At 43.1% G+C, this 25,911-nt stretch overlaps 1 long non-coding RNA gene and 1 pseudogene across 3 annotated transcripts in view; both read left to right on the top strand.

Annotated features, from left to right (window-relative positions):
• Positions 1-25,911, top strand: part of LOC133372809 (uncharacterized) — a 66,285-nt gene that overhangs the window by 18,262 nt on the left and 22,112 nt on the right. For all 3 annotated transcript variants that reach the window (XR_009759559.1, XR_009759560.1, XR_009759558.1), the window contains exon 3: positions 6,737-6,864. This is a non-coding gene — a long non-coding RNA (uncharacterized LOC133372809). The remainder of the gene's footprint in view (positions 1-6,736; positions 6,865-25,911) is intronic.
• Positions 19,783-19,901, top strand: LOC133375793 (5S ribosomal RNA; annotated as a pseudogene).

The raw sequence follows: 25,911 nt of genomic DNA, 5'->3' as shown, positions 1-25,911 counted from the left end.
TAAAGCTAAAGAGGGAAAAGATGGCGACTGAGTAAGACGCTCTGTTAGGAGCTCCGCCACAAGACATCAGTTAAATGCCCTTACCTCGGCATTTACGGGAGCGTGCTGGTGAGTCAGCTTGGCGTGGTCCCTGTTGTGTCTCCTGTGTCTGCTGGGTCGCCTGCGGCTTCGCTTGGGGGAGTCCTGGGACGGCAGGAGTGTGGACCTCGCTGCTTGATCCATGGTGCGGCCTTCCATGGGGAGGCCCGCTGTGTGACGCCCTGCTTGCCTGTTTCCGTCGCCCGCGGATGACGCAGGTCCAGAGGCTTTAGAGGTGGAGAGACTTGGAAACACCGGGGAGGCGAGTTTAGACCGCGTTACCTCTCTTTGCAGCCGCGGGAGCTATAGATGCCACTAGAAGGTGGGGGCTTTTTCTTTCCCCCCTCTCTGTTCTTCCTTTTGTCTTGACCCTTCCCCGGGTGGCCGTTGTAGAACGAGGTCTCCTGTTCTCCGGCACTGGATTTCTTGGCATTGCCTTACATAGACCTGTGGATCACGGCATTTGGATGATCTGGTGGGGCCGGCAATCTGCCTCTACGCCTGTGATCCGCGGGCTAGAATTACAGCTGGACTTGGGGTGCATGCCCTTACTATCTGTGACTGTTTTGCCTTGCCTGGTGGATAAAGACGAGGGCTGGACTGTTTTAATAACGACACTGCCTGTTTTCGTGGAGGCTACCTGACAAATGTTTAACATCTTTGACACCATCTGACGACGAGGTTTTTCCTGTTGGAAGAAGAGTGCTCTCACGCCGGCGCTTGTGTATATAGAGTGTGGGATTGTGTTTGGTATTTGGTATGGTTGAATGTCTGGATGTGTATATGTGTTTGTGTTCGTTGGTGAATGAGTATGTAAGTTGATATATATAAGTTTTTATTAACACATTGACAGCCTCACCTGAAGAAGATGAAAAGGAGAAGTAGAGCTGCGTGTCATCAGCATACTGGTGACAACGCACTCCAAAACTCCTGATGACCGCACCAAGCGGCTTCATGTAGATGTTAAAAGCATGGGGGACAGAATACCAGTTAATGGGAATTACAAGAGGAAAAATGTGCTGAACCGTTGCCTGGCTGCGATAATGGACTGGATGAGAGCTAATAAACTGAGACTCAATCCAGACAAGACTGAGATGCTGATGGTGGGTGGTCTCTCTGATCAGATGGTGGATATTCATCCTGTTCTAAATGGGGTTACACTCCCCCTGAAAGAGCGGGTTTGTAGTCTGGGAATACTTTTAGATCCTTCTCTGTCACTTGAGGCTCAAGTAGCCTCGGTGGCACGGAATGCGTTCTACCAACTTCGGTTGGTGGCCCAGCTACGTCCCTATCTGGACAGAGAAGATCTCACCTCAGTTGTTCATGCTCTGGTAACCTCTCGATTGGACTACTGCAATGCGCTCTACGTAGGGCTGCCTTTGAAGACGGTTCGGAAGCTACAGCTGGTGCAAAATGTGGCGGCCAGACTAATAATGAGGACCAGACAGTCTGAACACATAACACCTGTTCTGGCCCGCTTGCACTGGCTACCTATATGCTTCCGGGCCAGATTCAAAGTGTTGGTTTTAACCTATAAAGCCTTATACGGCACGGGACCACAATACCTTTTGGAACGCCTCTCCCGATATGAACCTGCTTGTACACTACGCTCAACATCGAAGGCCCTCCTCCGAGTTCCGACTCATAGAGAAGCTCGGAGGATGGTAACAAGAACTAGGGCCTTCTCAGTGGTGGCCCCCGAACTGTGGAATAGTCTTCACGAAGAAGTGTGCTTGGTGCCGACATTGCTATCCTTTCGGCGCCAAGCTAAAACCTTCCTATTTTATCAGGCATTTTAGTTTTTCTTAAATATGTTTTAACTGGTTTTAGATTATGGATTTGCATTTATATTTTTTGCATTGTTCTATGTGATTCTATTGTATTTATTATATTTGTTGTACACCGCCCAGAGAGCTATGCTAGTGGGGCGGTATAAAAATTCAATAAATAAATAAAAATAAAATAAATAAAGAAGAAGAACAAAGCAATCATAATGCCAAAATACAATTTAAATAACATCCCAGAAGCATATAAAGATCAAATAAGGAACAGATTTGAGGCTTTAAACTTAGTTGACAGAGAACTAGAAGAACTATGGACTGAAGTCAGAGACATTATCAGGGAAGAATGCAAAAAGACAATACCTCTAGTTAAAACGAGAGAAAGACCTCAATGGGTGACTAAAGAAACTCTTAGAAGGGTTAGAGAGAGAAGGAAAGCAAAAGCAAAAGGAGATAGAAACACGGTCAGAACCCTAAATGCAACTATACATTGACTAGTACGTAGGGACAAAGAAAACTATTACAATAGTTATTGTATAGAATAGGAAAGGACAACAAAATGGGAAGAACAAGAGCCCTATTCCAAAAGATTAGAGAAATGAAAGGGAAATTTAAACCAAGAGTAGGGATGTTGAATAATCAACAGGGGAACACACTGACTGACTGAGATGAAATAAAAGGAAGATGGAAGCAATACTCTGAAGAACTCTATAAAAGAGATGCAAGGATGACGGATTCATTCATGGAGAAACCATATGATGAAGAACCAGAAATTTTAGAATGTGAGGTGAAAGCTGCACTTAAAATTCTTGGAAGAAACAAATCACCAGGAATAGATGGCATACCAATAGAGTTGATACAAGCTACTGAGACTGAATCTGTCCAAAGTTTAACAAAAATCTGTCAAGAAATATGGAAAACTAAACAATGGCCCACAGACTGGAAGCGTTCAATATGTATCCCACTTCCAAAGAAAGGGGATCCCAGAGAATGCAGTAATTATCGAACTATTCCCTTAATATCCCATGCAAGTAATGCTCAAGATTCTACAACAAAGGCTCTTACCATATATGGAGTGAGAAATGCCAGACGTCCAAGCTGGATTTAGAAAGCGAAGAGGCACCAGAGATCATATCGCAAACATACGTTGGATAATGGAACGGACCAAGGAATTTCAGAAGAAAATCACCCTGTTCTTTATAGACTACAGCAATGCCTTTGACTGTGTAGATCATGAAAAACTATGGAATGCTTTAAAAGAAATAGGGGTGCCGCAGCATCTGATTATCCTGATGCGCAACCTATACTTTACTGTAAGGACAGAATATGGAGAAACCGATTGGTTCCCCATCGGAAAGGGTGTGAAACAGGGGTGTATTTTATCACCCTGTTTGTTTAATCTGTAAGCAGAACATATCATACGGAAATCGGGATTCGACCAAGATGAAGGAGGTGTGAAAATTGGAGGGAGAAACATCCATAATTTAAGATATGCAGAAGATACCATACTCTTACCAGAAACCGGAAATGATTTGAAACGAATGCTGATGAAAGTTAAAGAGGAAAGCACAAAAGCAGGACTACAGCTGAACGTCAAAAAGACTAAAGCAATGATAACAGAAGATTTATGTAACTTTACAGTTGACAGTGAGGACATTGAACTTGTCAAGGATTATCAATACCTCGGCACAGTCATTAACCAAAATGGAGACAATAGTCAAGAAATCAGAAGAAGGCTAGGACTGGGTAGGGCAGCTGTGAGAGAACTAGAAAAGGCCCTCAAATGCAAAGATGTATCACTGAACACCAAAATCAGGATCATTCAGACCATGGTATTCCCGCTTTCTATGTATGGATGTGAAAGTTGGACAGTGAAAAAGGCGGATAAGAGAAAAATAACTCGTTTGAAATGTGGTGCTGGAGGAGAGCTTTGCGCATACCATGGTCTGCGAAAAAGACAAATAATTGGGTGTTAGAACAAATTAAACCGTAACTGTCACTAGAAGCTAAAATAATGAAACTGAGGTTATCATACTTTGGACACATCATGAGAAGACATGATTCACTAGAAAATACAATAATGCTGGAAAAAACAGCAGGGATTAGAAAAAGAGGAAGGCCAAACAAGAGATGGATTGATTCCATAAAGGAAGCCACAGACTTGAATTTACAAGATCTGAACAGGGTGGTTCATGACAGATGCTCTTGGAGGTCGGTGATTCATAGGGTCGCCATAAGTCGTAATTGACTTGAAGGCACATAACAACAACAATGTAAATGGAAGAAATTAGTCCTAGACCAGGAAGACTGGGATTAAAATCTCCATATTTATCTATAAATTCTCTGGGTGACTTTAGCTGAATCACTTTAATTCAAGTGAACCTACTAAGGATTAAGACCATCAAGCTTTTGTGAGGATGAAATAATTATTCGAAGGTGCTTGACATACCAAAAGCTCTACAGAAAGAAAAGATGATGATGATGATGTGATAACAGCTTCAGGAATGGAAACATTAATTTCTAATTCCTATGCATATTTTAAAACAGGTATGGTCCTCTAGATGTTGTTGGACTTGAGTCCCATCACCCCCTGGCAGCATAGCCAATGGTTAAGAGGACCACAGGTTACTCACCTCTGATTTTAAAGATCTGATTCCTATCTACCAACATCACACTTTAAAGCAGCTGAGCAACCAGATGCTTCCCCTAGTTAGGAATGTTTTACTTCCTGAAATGTGCCTGGCAATAGTTCCATAATAATCATGTTTAGAATGCAGAACCAATTTTGGATTAGGGTATATTTCCTGGATTCCCTTTTTTAAAGGAACCACCTGAAGTTTACTGGCTTATGCCTTGTGTGGTGAGGGACTAGCTAGTGGCTGAGAAGGGCCTGTGTAGGCAAAGGATAGCCCAAGGATCTTCTAGTAAGCCTAAGTTTCCAAAATAGCCTGTTTACGAAGAAGCAGTCAACAACAGTAAGGGCTCTTGTTTTTGTTCCTCCTTCTTTCCAGTACCTCTGATTACTTTCAGACCAAGTTTATCATTTGCCTATGCCTTCCATGTGTCTAGCAGGACCATGCCAAAACCATATCATGTTGTGTAGGCATTTCCTTTAAAATGGATTTCAGAGCTCTTGTTTCTGTGCTCTCTTCTTTTCTTTACAGTGTATTTATTGTTAGCACGCTGACAATATAATGAATGCCCAGACAGTCCCTGTATTGTCTGGAGCTTTGCTGCTCCAGTGTGTACCGCTGTAAATGATTTGTGCTAGAATATATATTTTGTGTTTCTGGTTCACTGTGGCAAACCTCATTAAAACTGAGGGATGGTGTTTGAAAATATAGCCCCAGATGCAAAGGACACTAGCGTCATGCAGAGTTGACAAGATGGGTTTCATGAAAGAATTTGACAGTATATTTAAGAATGGGATGGGTAGCTGAAGAGGGAAGGGTTTTTTTAATGGTCTGCAAGGCTAAACAAAGACATTTTGATGCATGACATTTTGAAGACATTTTGATGCACTGCATGATACAAGACATGAACATTGGGATATCTTGCAAAGCCTCAGATAATTCCTAGGGAGAAAACTCAAATTGTGTGGTTATTGCTTCATTGGTGCTCCTGAAAATATTATGATCCCAAGCAGCCAGTTGGGCTACTTGTGCAGTTGTGCTGACCCCAATGGATCAAAGATGCATTGATGTCCTAGCTAAGGTCCTTCCCCATTTCTGAAAGGCTAGGGACATTACAGAATCTGGATAATGGATCATGTGCTACAGAACTGCAGAGACATAAGCTGAAGAAATGCAAAGCAGCTGGTACAATATCTCCACTCACTTCTTTGGATGTTGTTGGCCTCCCTGCCTCATTCTCTGGTTGGGACCAAGAGGATTTATGTGGCTGAGAGAAAAAGGATGAACATTAGTTGTTCATTTGGGGGAAAGCAAGTAGGAGATCTGAAGATGTGGTCTTTGGAACAATAGGGAACTGGCTGATGTGTTTGAAAAGTCTGTGGACTCCTGGGTCCTTTAAAGATCTGGTTGAGGTGAGTAAGGTGAGTTGGAAGGGGAGACTCTCCAGCTGTACAAATATTTTGGGGAAAACCTTTCTTGATCTTGGTGGTGGTGATTATTTACATCACTTTCAGTGTACATGCTATTTTAAAGCAGAGGTAGGGAAACCTGTGACCCTCCAGAAGCTGGACTCCAATATGCCCCAGCTAACATATGGTCTGAGGTGAGAGGAGTTGTAGTTCAGCAACAACTGGGAATCTATAGGCTCCCTATCCCTGCTATAGTAAAAAAATACAGGTGCCCAGGCTCAGCTCCAGCGCTGTTGCTCAGAGGGGCCCCTCATTGGTAAGCAGATCCAGCTATAAATCACAGTTCCTGGCTTACTGGGAGCCTGAGCTGCAGATTGGCGGGGCATCTGGAGGGAAGGAAGGGAGGTCATACTTGAGCATATCTTTGTTCTAGCGCTGGGGAAGGGGGAGATAGGATGCCACTGCAGGAGCTGATTGGCTGGCTGCTTGGCTCTTGCAAGGGCTCAGGCCTGTGGGCAGTCCTGAGAGGGAAACAGCCCCCTTGCGTCTCCTTGTGGGCTATTTAAGAGAGCTTGCCTACTCCCTCCACAGCCATTCCAGTGAGGACTTGAGGATTGAAGATGGAAGATCAAAGAGCAGCAGGGGACAGCTGACTCTGGGGCCTAGTTGTGCTACGCCACTCAAAGAGGAGCCAGAGAAGGGAAGTGGCACAAGGAACCAAGAGTTGTGGCAACAGCAAGGCTTACACAGCTATCACCAGCAGACAATTCTTGGAGGGGGGGTTGCGATCAGTCATCCCTTGGCGTGAAATAAAGTTGGTTTTTTCTCTTCACAGGAGCTGTGCCCAAGGACCCTCAGAAGTTTGGAGCCGGCTCTGCAGGTACCTGCACCGAAGGAGCTTGTAATCTAAATACTGACAGCAGAGGGCAGGGAAGAAACAGGAGCGAGAATGGAAAGCAAAGTGTGAGTGTGTGAACAATTGCAGTTAGACATACTTAAGCTTAGTTACATTTTGGTAAGAAGAGTTCATACATGATTGGATACCTGCAACAAAAAGTGATGGCTTCCACATGTGAAAGAGCTATCACTGACCAAGTTCTGTAGGCAGACATTCCATAAAACTTATTTTCAAAACATACTTTTTAATGGAATCACTTCACATATTCAGCTGTAAATTGTCAAGTCTTGAATAATCCCATTGTAAGACATCATAATGTAAGACAGTCTTATTCACATCAGCTGAATCAGCTGAATCTGAATATAACCCAGAGGCTCAGTTTTACTCTATGTTAGGAAGAGTCGGAACGGCGTAACTGTTTTCGGAATATGATAAAAGACTTTTTGGAGATTGGGAAACATGAACAGATATTCTTCCCTTGCCAATGAGGATAATTTTCCTTAAAGAAGCAAGGACCACATCCATTCTAGGCCCATTTTGTTTATAGTCTCTTTTAATTATCTGCTGGTTTTGCAGGCCTTGTCTGAGTGTGTTAGGACAGGAATCAGAAGGGCTCCTAGATCTCCTTCCCTCCTTACTTCCTGCAGTGGTTTTTTTGTGTGTGTGTGATTCTATGTGCTCAGTGTAGGCTCAGGGCCAAATTACAAATTACACTAGCATTTCCCAACCTGGTGCCCTCCAGATGATTTGGACTGCAACTCCCATCATCCTGTACCATTGACTGTGTTCGCTGGCGAGAGTTGAAAAATATCCTCTTACACCAAGGGAATGCCTCTGGGTATGGGACCAAGTACCACAGAATAGTACAATTGGAAGGAGCCTATAAGGCCATTGAGTCCAACCCCTGCTCAGTGCAGGAATCCAACTTAAAGCCAGAGCTTGGAAAAGTTACTTTTTTGAACTACAACTCCCATCAGCCCCAACCAGCATGGCCACTGGATTGGGCTGATGGGACTTGTAGTTCAAAAAAGTAACTTTTCCAAGCTCTGCTTAAAGCATACCTAACAGGTGGCTGTCCAGCTGCCTCTTGAATGCCTCCAGTGTTGGAGAGCCCACCACTTCCCTTGGTAATTGGTTCCATTGTCGTACTACTCTAATAGTTAGGAAATTTTCCTGATGTTCAGCTGAAATCTGGCTTCCTGTAAGTTGAGCCCATTGTTTCGTGTTCTGTGCTGTGAGATGATTGAGAAGAGATCCTGGCCCTCCTTTGTGTGACTTTTCAAGTACTTGAAGAGTGCTATCATATCTCCCCTCAGTCTTCTCAAGGCTAAACATGCCTAGTTCTTTCAGTCTCTCCTCATAGGGCTTTGTTTCCAGTCCCCTGATCAGTAGATAGAATTGTGAGTTGCCTGCCTGCTGCAAAGGCAATAGGGGCTTCTCCAGTTGACCTGTTTATTCAGCATTCATCCTGATTTGTTTGTACAAAGCTTACACTGTGGTTAGACTGTCTCATCTTTGCTGGACATTCATTCTAATTTGCTTACAGGGGAGTTATTTGTCAATGAACGTTCAGTTTGCATTCATCCTAAGTTGCTTGCAGGGTGTTTACACATCTTGCTGTTAATCATTCTTCCTACACTTTTCAAAGCATTCTCCATTACATTCCAAACCTCAACATTCCTCTTTTTTTTTTTTTTAAAGTGGATTTGTTGCATTAGGATGACAGAATACTTTAATCCACTTCTTCTTGCAGCAGATAATTAAAGGAATTCACTACCACAAGATGTGGTACGGCCACCAATTTAGATGGCTTTTAAAGGGGATTAGAGAGCCAGTGTGGTGTAGTGGTTAAGGTGTTGGACTACAACCTGGAAGACCAGGGTTCGAATCCCCACAGAGTCATGAAGCTCACTGGGTGATCTTGGGCCAGTCACTGCCTCTTTAAACCCCCTCTGAATACTGCTTACTATGAAAACCCTATTCATTGGGTCACCATAAGTCAGAATTGAGACTTACTTCTGAATATAAATGCAGGGGATTGGAGTGTTAATAGGATGAAACAAGAAAATGAAAAAGAGGGCGTGGCAGGAATGAGAAGCATTATTGTTTTTTTATTATTTATTGTATTTATTGTATTTATATATTGTGCTTGTTTTTATCTTTTTGTACACCGCCCAGAGAGCCTTCGGGCTTAGGGCGGTATATAAATTAAACTAAATAAATAAATAAATAAAAGGGACTGAAGACAACCAGAAAGGCAAGAAAGGACTGTGATGTTCCTGCTTATATTGTAAATATGGTAAGTGCTGGTTATATAGAAGATATATGGTAAGTGGAGTGAAAGAGGAGGGGGAGTACATGAGCAGTAGAATGCTGAATGATTGGCTGAGCGTTTGAATGGCTGGGAGTATAAATGGAAGAATGACAGTTGAATCTGGGTGGAGGTTTGGTGGTGAATTGAGGTGGTGGCTGTGAGGTGGTGTTTGGAGGTTGTTGTTGTTGAGAGTGAGTCGGAGTTCTGAGGCAATTAGTAAGAACTCAAGTACATAACAGAATATAGATGAAACCATAAGCTTGTGAAATATTCCTTAAGTAATCTTGTTATTTCTAATACTAAATAAATATTTCTTGGTAAAACAAAAGCCTGATTCCTTTAGCTGGGAAACACAAACCAGGGGGGATAGCAAGTAACCAAGGCTGAACAGTTGTATCAAATGGTGGCAGTGGCGGAGGAAAAGATATTGTATCCAGTACCACAGAGAAACCCAGGGCTGTAAGCTTCAGTGCAAGAGGCTGCAGGGGGGTTGGGGAATTACCTATACCCATAGACACAAGGTATCGAGATAGCCTGGCAGAGCCTAAGGCACAGTCTAAAGGTTATAAGAGATACAGAGTGTTGGGTAGTAAGGCCTAGCAGGGGGATCTTCTGAGATCTGTGCTAGTGTGGTGAAAGGTAAAAATAAACCTGACGATTCTGTCTGCTGGTAGCCACAAGTGAGAGCTTCACAGGTGGTGCTGGGGAAGGACGTCACAAGGACCAAAGACAAATAACATCCCAGGCTGTGGTCTGAAGGCACATGAGGCCATCACCCTGCTGAAGATAAGCAGGGTTAGATCTGGTCAGTGCTGGATGGGAAACCTCTAGGAACCATATGTAAAGCTGCCTTGGGTTTCTATGATGAAAAGAAAGGCGGAGTATAAATGTAATAAATAAATAAACATTAATAGAAACAAGGGAAACACCAAGTCAATGAGAGGAGTGGGGGAGAAAGCAGGGGTGTAGCGAGAAAATTTTCATTGGGGGGCAGAGACAAAAAATGGGGGGCAAAAGGGTTGGGGCATTGGTCACTATAATAGCGGTTTCTGGGGGGAAATATATTCATAGGTAATGAGAAAAAACAAATTTATGCATTATGCATTGGAACTATGACTTCTGAAGTTATTTAATTAATTTAATTTAAATATAATATTTTCCACATGCAAAATAGTTGTGTAAACTAAATAACAGTGACTAGGAAGCAAATGTATATCATGCAAGCCGTCCTACCATAATGATCTCAACTGTTAGTAAAGTCTAATACGGAGTGATTTCTCTGCAAACTTGCAGAGGAACTGTTCACTTGAAATTCCTTCAGATATGTTACTTTCAAAAGCCAAGTTTACTAAATTTGCTTTTCTCTGACGAAGCATTGGACCCCTGTATGGTGTCAGCGGCAGTGCATGTGTCAAAGTTGAGAATGAATTTTCACACACAGCAGTAGATGCACCAAAGATGACTCCTGCAGCATACAAAGTATACATGTGTTGAAAGGCTTCCTTGTATTATACAGCCACAAGAGTGGCTGTATATTATAGTCAGCATGGATTTTTCACATTCCGCAATGTTAAATTGAAACTACCTCCCCATGCCATTCTGATCCTTTCCATAAGCTCATTTCAAAACAAAACCTTACAAAACTTATAGTCCTGAACTCAGAAACACTTGCTTAACAACCCTCTAAATTTTCGTGGCGATACACAAAACAGTCAGAGAGAATAGAGAGTTCAAAGTCTAAAAAGAAAGAAAAAAAACCCAGATCCCTTTTGGACTTTTTTTCTCTCAGAGTTCTCATAATCTGTTGAAATTCATTAAAAATCAGCCATGTTCACAGAGGACCTTTAATCCTATTACTGACCTTGCCTCATACCCTCATCTTCATCTTCTGATGTTTAAAAGTTTAAAAAATGCCTGGCTGATTTTTAATTAATTTAAGAAATTTTGTATTGAACTGAATGATAGAGTCAGGCATGCTCAATACGAACCAACTGTCAAGGTTCTAAAAGCCAGACTCACAGCTGCTTCGCTTCGCTAATCAGGGGGCCACACCCACACCAGACTTTGATTTCATGTGAGACAGTCCTGGCTTCCTCCAAAGAATCCTGGGAAGTGTAGTTTGTGAAGGGTGCTGAGAGACTCCTATTCCCCTGAAAGAATGGTTTAACAGTCAGCCACTCTGATTGAAGGTCTGTGAGGGGAACAGGGCATCTCCTAGCAACTCTCAGCAGCCTTCACTAACTACACTTCCCAGGATTCTTTCAGATAAGCCATGACTGTCCAAAATGAAATAAAGGCCTGGTGTGGATGTGGCCAGGGACAGCTTTGGTTTAAATTTGGGTGGGAGGCTACATGTGCCTGCTGTAGAATAAAACAGTGGGGGAAACGCTGAAAAGCAATAATACTGTTCACGTTTTCATTTTGGAAAGAAAAGGGGCTTCCCCTCTGCGCAGTGCCCACCCACCCAATCTCCTCCCCTCCCCCTCCTCCTCCCCTCCCTGCCCCTCCCCCGGGTCAGTGTTGGACTACAACCTGGGAGACCAGGGTTCAAATCCCCACACAGCCATGAAGCTCACTGAGTGACCTTGGGCCAGTCACTGCCTCTCAGCCTCAGTTGAAGGCAATGGTAAAACCACCTCTGAATACCATTTACTATGAAAACCCTATTCATAGGGTTGCCATAAGTCGAGATAGACTTGAAGGCAGTCCATTTCCATTTTCAAACATGATTGCACAGAAATAAATCCCATTGAACTCAAAAAGTATGCAAATGATCAAACCCACCCTCCCTTCTCCTCCCTCTTGCCCCTTCCCTGCCCCTTCCTTTGCCTCTTCCTCCCCATCCCCTTCCCCTTCCAATCCCCTCCTTCCCCTTCCAATCCCCTCCTTCCCCTTCCTCCCCCTCCCCTTCCCCATGCTCAGTTTTACTTATCTTAAGCATGATTGCACGGGAGTAAATACTATTGAACTCTATAAGCATGCAAATGATCAAACCTGCCTTCCCCTCCCCTTCTTCCTCCATGGTCAGTTTTACCTATCCTAACCATGATTGCATAGGAGTAAATCCCATTGCAATGATGTGGCCAGCAAAGTGTCCTCTCGACCCTTGCCCTTCTTGGCTTGCCGAGGGGGTTTGACCAAGTGGATGCAGGGTGTGGTCAATGCATCATTGTGGGAGGGAGTGGTTCCAGCCGCCTTGAAAGAGGCGGTGATATGACCACTCCTGAAAAAGCCCACCCTGGACCCATTGGTTTGTGACAACTACCGACCGGTTGCAAATGCCCTCTTTTTAGGGAAGGTGATTGCGAGGGTTGCGGAGCAGCAGTTGCAAGTACTCTTGGATGAAACAGATTATCTTGACCCATCCCTTTCTGAGTTCAGGCCTGGTTATGGGACTGAATCGGCCTTGGTCGCCCTGATGGATGACCTTTATCAGGAGAAGGACAGGGGGAGTGCAACCCTGTTATTCTTACTTGATCTCTCAGCGGCTTTTGATACCATTGACCATGGTATCCTTCTGGGCCGACTTGGTGAGATGGGTATTGAACTGTTTTACAGTGGTTCCGACCCTATCTCCAGGGTCGCTCTCAGAGAATAGCATTGGCTGACTGTCTTTTGGTCCCCTAGCAGTTGTGCTGTAGGGTACTGCAGGGTACCATTGCTGTTTAACATTTATATGAAGCCCTTGGGAGCGGTCATCAGGAGCTTTGGGGTGAGGTGTCAGCAGTATGCTGATAATACCCAGCTCTATTTCTCTGTAACATCTGGATCGGGATAGACCATGCAAGCCCTGGACCGGTGCCTGGACTTGGTGGTGGGCTGGATGAGGCCCAATAAACTGAGTCTGAATCCTAGCAAGACGGAGGCGCTATGGGTTGGTGGTTCCTGAGTTCAGATAATTTGTCAGTTGCCTGCTTTGGATGGGGTCGTGCTTCCTCTGAAAGAGCAGGTCCATTGTCTGGGGGTGCTCCTGGATCCATCTTTGTTGCTAGAGGCCCAGGTGACCTCTTTGGCTAGGAGTGCCTTTTACTAGCTTCAGCTGATAAGACAGCTGTGGCCATTTCTGGACCAGGATAGCCTGACCACTGTTGTCCATGCACTGATAACCTCCAGGATGGATTACTGTAATACGCTCTATGTGGGGCTGCCCTTGAGGTTGGTCCAGAAGCTGCAAAATGCGGCGGTGAGACTGCTCACTGGGGCAGGGTATCGCCAACATGTCACCCTGCTGCTGAAAGAATTGCACTGGCTGCCCATTTGCTACTGGGCCAAGTTCAAGATTCTAGTTTTGGTGTACAAAGCACTATACAGCTTGGGACCAGGATACCTGAAAGACCGTCTTACCCCTTATATACCCAGTCGATCATTGCGCTTTGCAGGTGAGGGCCTCCTGCAGATACCATCTTATCAGGAGGTCTGTTCTGCACAACATAGGAAATGGACCTTTAGTGTGGCAGCATGTACACATTGGAATTCCTTCCCCTTAAATATTAGGCAGGTGCCATTTGAAGACTTTCCTCTTTCAACAAGCCTTTTAAGTTGAGACCTATCCCAGTCTACATCTATGTTGGAATTGCTTTTAATATGTTTTTTAAAAAAACAATATGCTTTTTAACCCTTTTTAAAGGTGTTTTTAAAGCTTTTTTAAAAAAATATTTTTAAAGCTGTTTTGTTTTAATGTATTTTAAGGTCTGTTTTTATAATGTTTTGATGTGTTTTTAGTGGTTTTGTTTGCAGCCCTGGGCTCCTGCTGGGAGGAAGGGCAGGATATAAATCAAACAATAAATAAGTAAATAAAATTGAACTGAATAAGCATGCAAATGATGACCTGCCTTTCCCCTACTTTCCCTCTCCTGTCCCTTCCTCCTCCCCTCCCCGCTTCCTTCTTCCTCCTCCCCTGCCCACTCCAGCCCTCCCTCACTCCCTCTCCCCCAGTCAGTTTTACCTGTTCTAAGCATGATTGCACGGGAGTAAATCCCATTGAACTCAATAAACATGCAAATGATCAAACCTGTCCTTCTCCTCCCCTCCCCCTCCTCCTCCCCTCTGCCCTTCCTCCCCTCCCTCCTCCTCCCCTCCCTCCTCCTTCCCTCCCAATCCGCTGTGGTCAGTTTCACCTATCCTAAGCATGATTGCAGGGGAGTAAATCCCACTGAACTCAATAAGCATGTAAATGATCAATCCATTCTCAGCAAATTTGCACAGGATTCCATTTCTTACCTCCCGCATTAAAAAGCAGAGGAATTCACTAAAAGGCAAAAAAAACCCTTGCGGTTTAACAACCTATCTATAGCCCACAGATATTTCTATCAAACTTTAAAAAGCAGGGAAATTGGGCAGCTACAGCCAGTGTGACGTAGAGATTAAAGTGTTGAACTACAACCTGGGAGACCACGCTTCGAATCCCCACACAGCCATGAAACTCACTGGGTGACCTTGGGCCAGTCACTGCCTCTCAGCCTCATGAAAACCCTATGAATAGGATTGCCATAAGTTGGAATCATCTTGAAGGCAGTACATTTACATTTCACATAGGGAATGCACCAAGGGAGCAGGAGACCTGACCTCCTCTCTGAGATATTGTACTGGTCTACAAATTTGTCAAAATGCAAACACAATTTGGGTTGGTCTTTCACAGTCCAATCCACTTTCTGTGTAGCTTGGAAGAATTTGGTAACATGTGCCTCTGAACATCGGGGCAGTGTTCCCCTGGTATTAAAAACAAGCCATAATAAATTATAAATTTAAAATTACATGCTTAATTTATACCCTACCTTTTCACCAAGGCAGTCAGAGCAGTAAATATGGGTTTATCCCATTTTCCTCCTCATAACAATCCTCTGAGCAGGGCCGGTGCCAAAGGGTGGCCAGGTTAGGCTCTGGCCACGGGCCCCTGCAGCGCAGAGGGCCCCCTGAAGGGCTCCTCCTTGGGTGTGGGGGTAGTGCTCCCCTTCTGCAATCCTCAGCAGGATCGACTCCCGCCCTGCCACAGATCAGAGTCAGAGCTCCCAGCCCCCCCAGACCGTGCAGGCCTGCAGCACCTGCCTACTCCACCTGCCTCTCCTCCATTTCTGTGAATGCCCTACGGGCTGTGCATGCAGCTGCCATCAACCCAGATGGCAGCAGAGGCTTCTCTAAGTGGTTGATGCTCCTACTGCCATCTTGATTGATGGTAGGGTTGTGTACCAAGCAGCGTAGCACTCATGCATGCCATCAACAAAGATGGCGGCAGGGGTATCAGCCCCTTAAGACCTGTGCTCTCAGTGTGCAGGGCATTCACAGAAAGAGAGAAGAGGTAGGTGGAGTGTTCCCGCATGGTGTCTGGGGGGGCTGGGAGCAGGGGTCCTGGGGCAGGCTGGTGCCCAAGGGCCCAGTCACACCTGGTGCCGGCCCTGCCTCTGAGGGCTTGGTTGAGAAAGAGTGGCTTGCCAAAGGTTACTCAGTTGTTGCCTACAGCTGATTTGTGTCTAGGTGTTTCTGGCCCAAGTCTACAACATGAAGTCAGCACTTCCTGATCGAAATTCAACATCACACTATCATTATGATAAAAGTGCAAGCCAGAAAACAGAGTTGTTGTTCTTTAAAGACTTTGGATTAAGTGTATGATTTGTACTAAGTGCATTGTGTTTTATGACATAGAGGAAGCTGCCTCATGCTAAGCCAGACCACTGGCTAAATAGACTGTTAACAGCGATTGGCAGTGGATATCTAGGGTTTGTTTATTTATTTATTTATTTTATTTCATTTTTAAACCGCCCATAGCGAATAGCTCTCTGGGCGGTGTACAAAAGATTAAAAGTACAGAAATACAAAATATCACAATAAATAAACTGAAACAAAGAGATTTAAAATTGTAACATTAAACGCATTAAAATGCCTGGGAGCATAGCCAGGTCTTAACCTGGCGCCGAAAAGATAGAAGCGTCGGCGCCAGGCGTATTTCTTCGGGGAGGCTATTCCACAATTCGGGGGCCACTACAGAAAAGGCCCTAGATCGAGTAACTGTCCTCCGGGCTTCCCGATGGGTTGGTACCCGGAGGAGGGCCTTAGACGCTGAGCGAAGTGACCGGGTCGGTTCATAGCGGGAGAGGCGTTCCACAAGATACTGCGGTCCCACGCCGTGTAAGGCTTTATAGGTCAAAACCAGCACCTTGAATCTGGCTTGGAAGCAAATAGGTAGCCAGTGCAAACGGGCCAGAACAGGTGTTATATGCGCTGACCGGCTGGTCCTCGTCAGCAGTCTGGCTGCTGCGTTTTGCACTAGCTGAAGCTTCCGTACTGTCTTCAAGGGCAGCCCTACGTAGAGCGCATTACAGTAATCCAACCTAGAAGTTACCAGAGCACGAACAACTGAGGCGAGGTCATCCCTGTCCAGATAGGGGTGTAGCTGGGCTACCAACCGAAGGTGGTAGAATGCATTCCTTGCCACCGTGGCCACTTGCGCCTCCAGAGACAAGGAAGGATTGAAAAGAACCCCAAGACTACGAACCTGTTCCTTCAAGGGGAGTGTAACCCCATCTAGAACAGGGTAAGCATCCACCATCTGGGCAGGGAAGGCATTCACCAACAGTGTCTCAGTCTTGTCTGGATTGAGTCTCAGTTTATTAGCTCTCATCCAGTCCATTATCGCGGTCAGGCAGTGATTCAGCACATCCACAGACTCACCTGTAGAAGATGAAAAGGAGAAATAGAGCTGCGTGTCATCAGCGTACTGGTGGCAACGCACTCCAAAACTCCTGATGATGGCACCCAGAGGCTGCATGTATATGTTAAAAAGCATGGGGGACAAAACCGACCCCTGAGGGACTCCACAATGGAGAGTCCAAGGAGTCGAGCAATGTTCCCCAAGTACTACCTTCTGGTGACGATCCGCCAAGTAGGAGCGGAACCACTGCCAAGCAGTGCCTCCAACTCCCAACTCTGCGAGTCTCCCCAGAAGGATACCATGGTCGATGGTATCAAATGCCGCTGAGAGATCAAGGAGAATCAACAGAGTCACACTCCCTCTGTCCCTCTCCCGACAAAGGTCATCATACAGGGCGACCAAGGCTGTTTCAGTGCCAAAACCAGGCCTAAAACCGGATTGAAACGGATCCAGATAATTGGTCTCATCCAAGAGTTTCAGACAGGAACCTTTCCCAGCCCTACCTGGAGATGATGGAGATTGAAACTGGGACCTTTTGTATGTAAATCATGTGCTCTGCCACTGAGCTATGGCCCTTCCTCAAATCTTCTTTCACCACATATCCCCCTGTGTGCCCCTTTCTCAAGGTCCTATCCTTACTACAAGCCTGATTAATTTTCATTCCAAATATGATTACATTGTATTTTAAAATTTTCATGATAATCATACAACTTTCATTGTAGCTAACTTTGTTTAAAGGTTGCCATATCAAGTCTAGACAGAGATTTTATCTGACTTCTGAGTAATTTTGCAAGTATTGTAAAATTATTTTAGTCCTTTCCTTTTCTCCAATACATTTGTTACTTTCCCCCCCTCTTCTGTATTTTATTTGATACATTTATATCCCATACCTTTAACCACTAGGATTCCCAGGACAGCAAATAATAAAAGATACATGTAAATAATTAAATAAAGTCTGAAAATATATAATCATTAATGTTTTTAAAAAACCCAAAGTAATAATCTTAACCCAAAATCCTAATGGCAGAATCATACTTGACTAAGTGGTACCTAATTCAGAACAATGGAAATACTTCTTTCTTACCATAGCTTAAGATCTGGATAGTTTTACAGTATGGATTGCAATGACATTTTTACGGAATCTCTTTTCTGAACTTGAGAAATCAAATTTAAAAAACACTTTGCAATATTTTATTTATTTAGGCTATTCCTAAGGTCTTGAAAAATAAAATATTGTTTTATTCAAAGATATTCAAAGGCTGCCCTCATGTGGTGAAATGTTATCTTTAAATTAGGAATGTGTTGCATAATGGCTTTATGATTGATCACAAAGAAATTAGTAACTGAAATGTTTAAGTCCCATGTTCAAGCAGCTGAACTGAAACTAAAGTGGCCCAATTAAAGCATTATCCAATAACACAAACACAGCTTCTACTGCAATCTTACACATTTCTACTCAGAAGGAAACTTCATTGGGCTCACTGGGGCTTACTCCAGTGAAGCAAGCATAGGATTGCAGCCTTAACTGAGATTTAAACCAAGTTGGTTTGGTTATCAGTCCAATAGTTCAGAATCTGATCTATACTGTACAAGGGAGACATTTCTGATTTCATTTAAATCAGAGCTTGCTCTTTCACTCATTGCAGAGGTCAAGGTCAAGCCTGTATCACTAAACCAGTTTAAGTCCAACAACATTTGAAGGGTTGCAGATTCCCCATCCCTGACCTAAACACACAACTACGCCAAATTGTCATTCTACTTTAACTGTGTTGTTGCTGCCAAGATCCCAAATTATGTCAGAAAATCTGAATCAGCTGAAAATAAATGGTTTCATCAGTATGTTTAAACTCATATAAGAGCTACATCACACTAGTGGCTTCCCAGAGAGTTTGGCATCATGACATATTATGTAATATATCAGACCAAAAGGTGAGTTTGTACATTCATTACATTTCTTCATAACCACAACATCAGTTCTGGGTGGAGAGTATATGACAAGGGATGAATAGGAGTTGAATTGGAGTATGTGACCTTATGTGCGTATGTTAAGGATCCCCTTATGCCAGCATTAGGGCAATAACTACAAATTATGTTGTTGATGTTGTTGTTGAAGACATTTCTATACCACTTAATAATTTGCATTTCTAAGTGGTGTACATGAAAACAAGGCATACATAAAATGAAACAATAAAATTTCATAAAACCAAAAACAGCCTTAAAACACCTTCTGGAACAAGAAAGTGTTAGTCATGCAGCTGAAGTTCACCAAGGAGGGTGTCAGTCTAATCTCAATTTGGAAGGAGTTCCACAGGTTTGCGCCCACTACACTGAAAGCACCACTTCTACGTTTTACGAGTCATGCATCTGACTAATTTATGCTTAAATATTGGGATTTGGCTGTGAGTGGGGCAAGATTTTAAAACAAAGATTTAGGGGTTGGCTGCAAATCCAGATGTTCCTTCACACTTGACAAAGATGCTCGGATTTTAACTGAAGAGCACAGATAAAGTCCATACGTAACAAAAAAGACCACTTCGTTCCATGTGAAAAAACCCCAACAATAAATGATTCATTACTTTGGTTTCTAAAATTCACTGTGGGAAGAGGATTAAGGCTGCAATCCTATCCCCATGTACCTGAGAGTAAACCCCACTGAATTCAGTGGGACTTACTTCTGAATAGACAAGGTTAGTGCATATAGGCTGCCTTTGTTGGGACAGCAGCAATTATACATCAGTGAATATGCAAATAACATACATTGCAAAGTAATTTATGTATGTTGTATGTTTCCTTTTATTGTTCATAGCCATTGGCCGTCACAATGAAATAGTAATACAAGCATTTCAAGAGATGGCAGAGAATATATATAAGCATTTCGAAGTTAAAAATTACAAAAATTCAAGGAAAAACAGCAAATAGAAGATTATATAAAATAATTTCAATTAAAATTATCGGACCAAACAAAAAATGCTAAAATCAGGATAAAATTGGGGCTTCTAATAATTGTTTTTATATCTAGTTCTTATTTTCCCTGCCACTACCCTGAACACGCCCGATCTCATCTGATCTTGGAAGCTAAGCAGGGTCAGGCCTGGTTAGTACTTGGATGGGAGACCGCCTGGGAATACCGGGTGCCGTAATTTATGTATCTATTTACCTATAATGTGCATATGTTTTTTAAAAGCAACACTTTTTATAGAGAACTAAGGTGAAAAGTATTCCGAGCATGAATCCATGGCATGATGGGGGTTGAATGAGTAGACAGAAGGAAATCCGGTTTAGCCTGTTTTCAGTGGATTTCTCTGACATCCCTAGTTCATGTATATATTAGCATAAATATGAACAGTGTAGTATATTTATCCTTTCTCCGTCACTCAGAAGTTCCTTATGTCTTGTGTATTGACAATGATCCTGTGAAATAATCCACAGTAGTGCCATCCTGCCAGGGCTTTGGAGTAGATGGCCAGGGCCCTGCTCAGCAGAACGAGCAGGAGGGCCTCCAAATGCAGCAGGGCTGGCATGCCACATTTTGAAGGAAGTAATACACATTGCCATCCAAAGACAGGGCTCCCGTACTACTAAGTTCACAGTCTAAACTTACTTGACATCTTCACTAATAATCCAGTCATAGCTGAGCTGGGATTCAAATCTAGGCTGCTCAGATCCAGTTCTAATACTAGCCTTCAGGCATTCAAAAGAACAAGCATGGGAAGAGAACAAGCCCTGCCTCCAGCATTTGTGCACATACTGGCTCCACTTGTGACCATCACATATTCAGTGCAAAAATCTGAAGTGGGATTCTAGCCATGTTCAGCTGATTGCAGCTAGAACCTCCCTGCAAAATTCTGCCTACAGATCAAAGATGGGGCACATGGGGACCAGTCAGTGGCCACCCTCAATCTCTACACAGTTTAATTCTCCAAATGGTCTCCCAAGTCAGGACACAGAAGACAAGGAAGGGACAGGTACCTTTGGCTGGGGATCTAGAAGGGTCAGCTACAGGCTCATGATCATGAGGTGGGGAGAGGCTATGTTGTAGATGATTGTACATCAGGTGTTTATGAAAACTTATTTCTTGGTACTTACATGAGGTTTATAGATCTCGTAAATTTGTTCGAGATATTCAGAAGCATTGTTAAAACAAAGTAAAACAAGCTTCTGGCTGAAGAGAGAAAGAGGAAGTATACAGGGAACTCTAAGACGTCATTTGAGAGAGTTGTTAGTTCTATGTGACATGCTCTCAGAAAGCCCAGAATTTCTGCTTGCATTGTCTGTGCACAAGCAGGAAGAACCAATGAGTAGTCAATGGTAGTCCCGCTCTTCAATTAAACCTCCTTCATAGTAAGTAGACTGCATTCTAAAAGAAGCAAAAAGGCACCAATCATTCCTTCAGTTTTTTAAAATTTTCAGAGGATTGGGAGAGGGCCCATGCTATGAGTATGTATGGGCTCAGAGAAATTATGCTTGGGCACTGTCTGAGGTGACGTGCAAACATTTAAAACAATGGACTGTAGTCAACGGTGTCATTGCATGAGGGGAACAGGTTTCTGTTCATGCAACAAGACTGCCTCTTCCTCTCCTCCCCCTTGCAGGCCACAGTACACCCTCAAAAGCTGTTCTAGAGGGTTGGGGGACCTGTCAGAACAAATTTGGGGGTGCATGGGGCACCACAGGGGGGGAAAAGAGAAAGAGGAAGTCCCATTGTGTGAGCAGAAACCTATTCACACAGTGTTGGGCAGAGCCTATAAGTACTAAAAATATTTCAAAAATATATTATGAAAAATCCATGCTGTCAAGGAGCATGCAACAATAGAGTTCAAATAAATGCTGCAAAATGCTTGGACCTATAAAATTGTTTTTATCTTGTGCCAAACCAATGCCTTGATGGGCAGGAAAGGAAGTTAGATAAATGGGGTGCCACCATTAGAAGGTCCTGTCCCTGTTAGGCACCACCTCACTTCTGCAGGGCTTACTCAGAGCAAGACCTCTATAATCCATAATCTAACAGATTTCTATGGGAGCATGCTATCCTTCAGATTAGGGATGGGCAGGGGTCAACAAATGCTCTTCTTGCCATACCTTGTAACAGAGATCTTTATTCTCAAAATGTTTTAATAATTTCTTGCTGAACCTTTACTATGATCTTGTTGAAGCCTTTTTGCAGCAAGGCCCATTCAAATAACTAATTGCCATGTTTACTTGACAGTGGATTGCCTTGATTTCATTGTGGCTTTCTTCCAAGTTAGGGTTAGGACTGCAGCCTATATTTGCAACTTTAAATATGGGCAATTACAGAGCCCATAATCCATTGCAACTGTGGGCAAAGATGCATGCACAAATTATTGGTGGTTTAAATTAGAGGGTACAAATGAAAAAGCAGTGAAGAACAGATGTTCCCACGGAATCAATCAGTTGTTAATTCATACTATGGATTCTCTGTGTGGACAAAAAAACAGAATTAGTAATGGCATTTCTTCAGTGAGTTCATTGCAACACTAAACCTACTCACAGGGATTTTGTGAGGATACACAAGAGAGGTTTTGTAATTTAACACTGGTACCTCGAAAAGTGCTGCAAAACTGTAAAATAAATAAATGCATCTCAGCTGGCCGTGATATGCCTGATTGGAGTCCTCAGGAAATCTGATTTGGGAATCCAATCCCCAAATCTGTTTTATTTACATTTATTTATTACAGTTATATATATGCACATGTCCTATTTTTGGCATGTTCATTATTTATCACATTTCTAGATGTGTCCAAGAGCTAGGATATTTCAACAAAAACCTCCTACACACAAAAAAAATCCCAATTTCTTTATGCACTTTGTATGCTGGCCTCATGGTGGCAGAGTAGGCTAAGAAATCACTTTCACATGGGTAGATTGAGGACTGAACATCTGTATATGTGGTGTGTGGAAGCAGACATAAAATATTAGACTGACAGTTCCTTTGTCTGCAATCCAGCTTCCCTGGTTCTTTTTGATGCCACGACTTTCTCTCATTAGATTGGTAACAATGTCACCTGTTCATAGGAGGCAATGGATTAAATCCAGGAATTTGGTATTGCAGCGGTTTGGAAGCAGATCCAAAAGGCAGAAACAAAACCAGAAGTTTATACGCTTTCATTCAAATCATGTGGGGAAAATATGTGATTTAAAAAAAAACCCACAACGCATATATATTAAAAATTGCCCTGCATATGTTTCTTTTGCTAAGATTAGAAAAATAAACCATCAAGCAGTATAGTCCCCTTGTTGCAGATAAGTGAGAGGGGAGTCTGAATTATATTATGCCCACATCACTGGGTGTAACGAGCTGACGCAGAGAGAGTCAGAGAAACATACAGCAAGCTTGCCGTTAATGTAATAGAACACAACCCACTGTTAACATTTGCATATGACAGAATCAGAGTGAGACTGGCTACAAAATATAGTCCGCTCTTACGGAGTTACACAACCCTCCTGCGTTATGTTCTCCAGGGTTGCAACCCTACGTTATGCTTTCTACATTTTAGATCAAGGAGAAGGCTGAGAGACAGTAGCTTGTAACAGCTCTCTGATAAAGGCTTTGAGAACTGACACTCAGCTTTATTGGCAAACAATAACACCACAGACACAGGTATCTACTGCAATACTGCACATGTTATTATCAAGTTGCAGATAGGCAGTAGATCAATTACATAGGATATGCAGTTATTTCAAGTGAACTCATTTCACCAACACTGCACATGTATTAACATTACTTGAAATCAGTTATGTTGTAAATAGTGCAGCAAAATACATCCCTTTCCCATGCAAAGAGACCTATCCACTCTGGTGCAATTTTGAGGGTGTGCATAACAAGGATCCTGCTGGGGTACTGTCCACCCTGCTGCCTAGCATCGTCCCTGGCTGAGGTGGTCTCTGGGATTGTGTTAGAGAATCTCAGGTCTGTTTTTTGAGGGAACTTCAATGACCATGCTGGGGCTGCCTTGGAAGGGGTTGCTTGGGACTTTATGGCTACCATGACAATCATGGGGCTGCCTCAGTATATCACTAGCCCAACACATATGGCAGGTTATACTCTGGATTTGTTTTGTGCCACTAGGCAGATGCAGGATTGCCTGGGTCAATGGGGGATTGTCCAGATTGGCCACTGTGAGAACAGGATACTGGACTAGGTGGACCACTGGCTTGATCCAACAGACTCTTACGCTCTTATGAGGCTGTTTTATTTTTAATTGTGAAGGATAGAGCGTTTCTTTGTTAGGTTTGGACTGTCAGTGGAAACCCCTCTCTGCAAGGGTGGGAGACCAATTAAGTTGGCCACCCCTAAGGACACCTATGGAATCCCATGGATTTCTGAATATTCTTGGGAACTTTCTGGATGGCAGGACTGGAGATTCCATCAAAGCTTTGGGGATAGATCCACACCCTACATTTAAAGCACACCCAATGCACATTTACTTCCCCCAAAGAATCATGGGGGTTGTAGTTTGTTACAGGTGCTGGGAAGTTGCAGCTCTACAAGGGGGAAACCAGAGTTTCCAGGATTCTTTGTGGGCAGTCATGTGCCTTAAATGTACATTGGATGTGATTTTAATGGAGGGTGTGGATCTGCCCTAAAGAATAGCAAGATGGAGAGGGCTATTGACACAAATGCTCCCAGGTATCCTCTCTGGCACTGTGGAGCCCATAATGTTGTAAACTGCCCAGAGAGATTTGGTTATGGGGCGATATACAAATGCAATAAATAAATAAACAAATAAATAAATAAATAAATAAATGTTCAGTGGTTCTCAGAAGATCTACAGGTGATGAAGCAGGTCAGATGGTGGCTGGAGTGCAGGTGGCACAAGTCACATAGCAAACATGGCCAAGCACAAGCAAAAGTCCAACACTGTGCTTACTGTGTGGCAAGGGAGGCAAAATGATATCTATTGGGTCTTCTAGGTGCCATCTTGCAAAATTGTTCTGATTGGTAAAGAGCTCATTGGGGTCATGCTTAGAAGGAAGTAGTTTGGAACCCCTGTCTACCTGCTGTGCGACATTTGCTAAAAACTTTGAAGAGAAAAATCACTTCTATCTACTGGGATTTTGATACCACAGTATCTGGCACACAGCCTAGTCAGTTTCTTGTGACTAGTTTCAGTTGTTACAACCAGAGGAAGTAGACAAGACAGTGGAAATAGCTAGTCCAGCCACATGTTCTCTTACTCCATTGTCCATCACAGCTGATAAGAGCTAGTGGGGGAGAGTGAGTGAGTGAGTGGGTCTGGAGGGCTCTTAATGCCTCATTATTGCATGGGATGGTGACTGTTGGCTTGAAAGAGGAACTTCTGAAAAGTGATGACATTTAGAGCCTAGAATAGCTTGGGACCTTGATACTCAAGGGAGTGCCTCTCCCCATATATTAAGGTTTGCTGGAGAGGTTCTCCTCCACATTCCACCTCTGGGAGCTTTGCATTAAATAAAGACTTGGGAGAAGGCCTTCTCTGCTGAGACACCACTGTTATGGAATGCCTTCCCTAGCTTTTTACTTAGGCATTTGGGGCATGTTGAGGGTAGTTTCATATATGACCTGTTTGTGCTGTTTGTTGTTGTTGAGAATTTAAGAATTTATGCTTAATATTATTTTTATGGATTATTATGCTTTACGATTCTAGGTGTTTAAAGGACTGTCTTACTGTCACATCCCACCCTGAGATTATTAACATTTGTAAGACATTAGTCGCTTGTTACAGCAACTTACAGCATATTTAAAACATAAGGAAAACTGCAGTAGAAAATCTATTATTTATTAGACATTTCTTACTGGTTACACAAAGGTCTCTAAGCAACATACAGCATATTATAAGCATAAGTAAAAAATACATTATAATATCAACACATTCACACAAAAATACATGCAATTCATGAAAAATACACAGAACAACTCCCCCTCAGAAGCAGAAAGCTGTGGCAGCACTCTAACAGCAAAACATCATCATCATAGTCTTTGAATATTAGGCAGGCTAATCTAAATTTAATTTAAATAAATTTAATTTATTTAATTTATTAAAATTAAAATCTGCTATCTTTTCGGCACCTTTTGAAGACTTTCCTCTTTCAACAAGCCTTTTAAGTTGAGACCTATCCCAGTCTGTATCTGTGTCAGAATTGTTTAATATGTTT

This window comes from Rhineura floridana, chromosome 1 (assembly GCF_030035675.1).
Source record: "Rhineura floridana isolate rRhiFlo1 chromosome 1, rRhiFlo1.hap2, whole genome shotgun sequence".
NCBI classification, from domain to species: domain Eukaryota; kingdom Metazoa; phylum Chordata; class Lepidosauria; order Squamata; family Rhineuridae; genus Rhineura; species Rhineura floridana.
The sequence above is the reverse complement of the archived record's forward strand: the minus strand, read 5'-3'. Positions and strand labels throughout refer to the sequence as shown.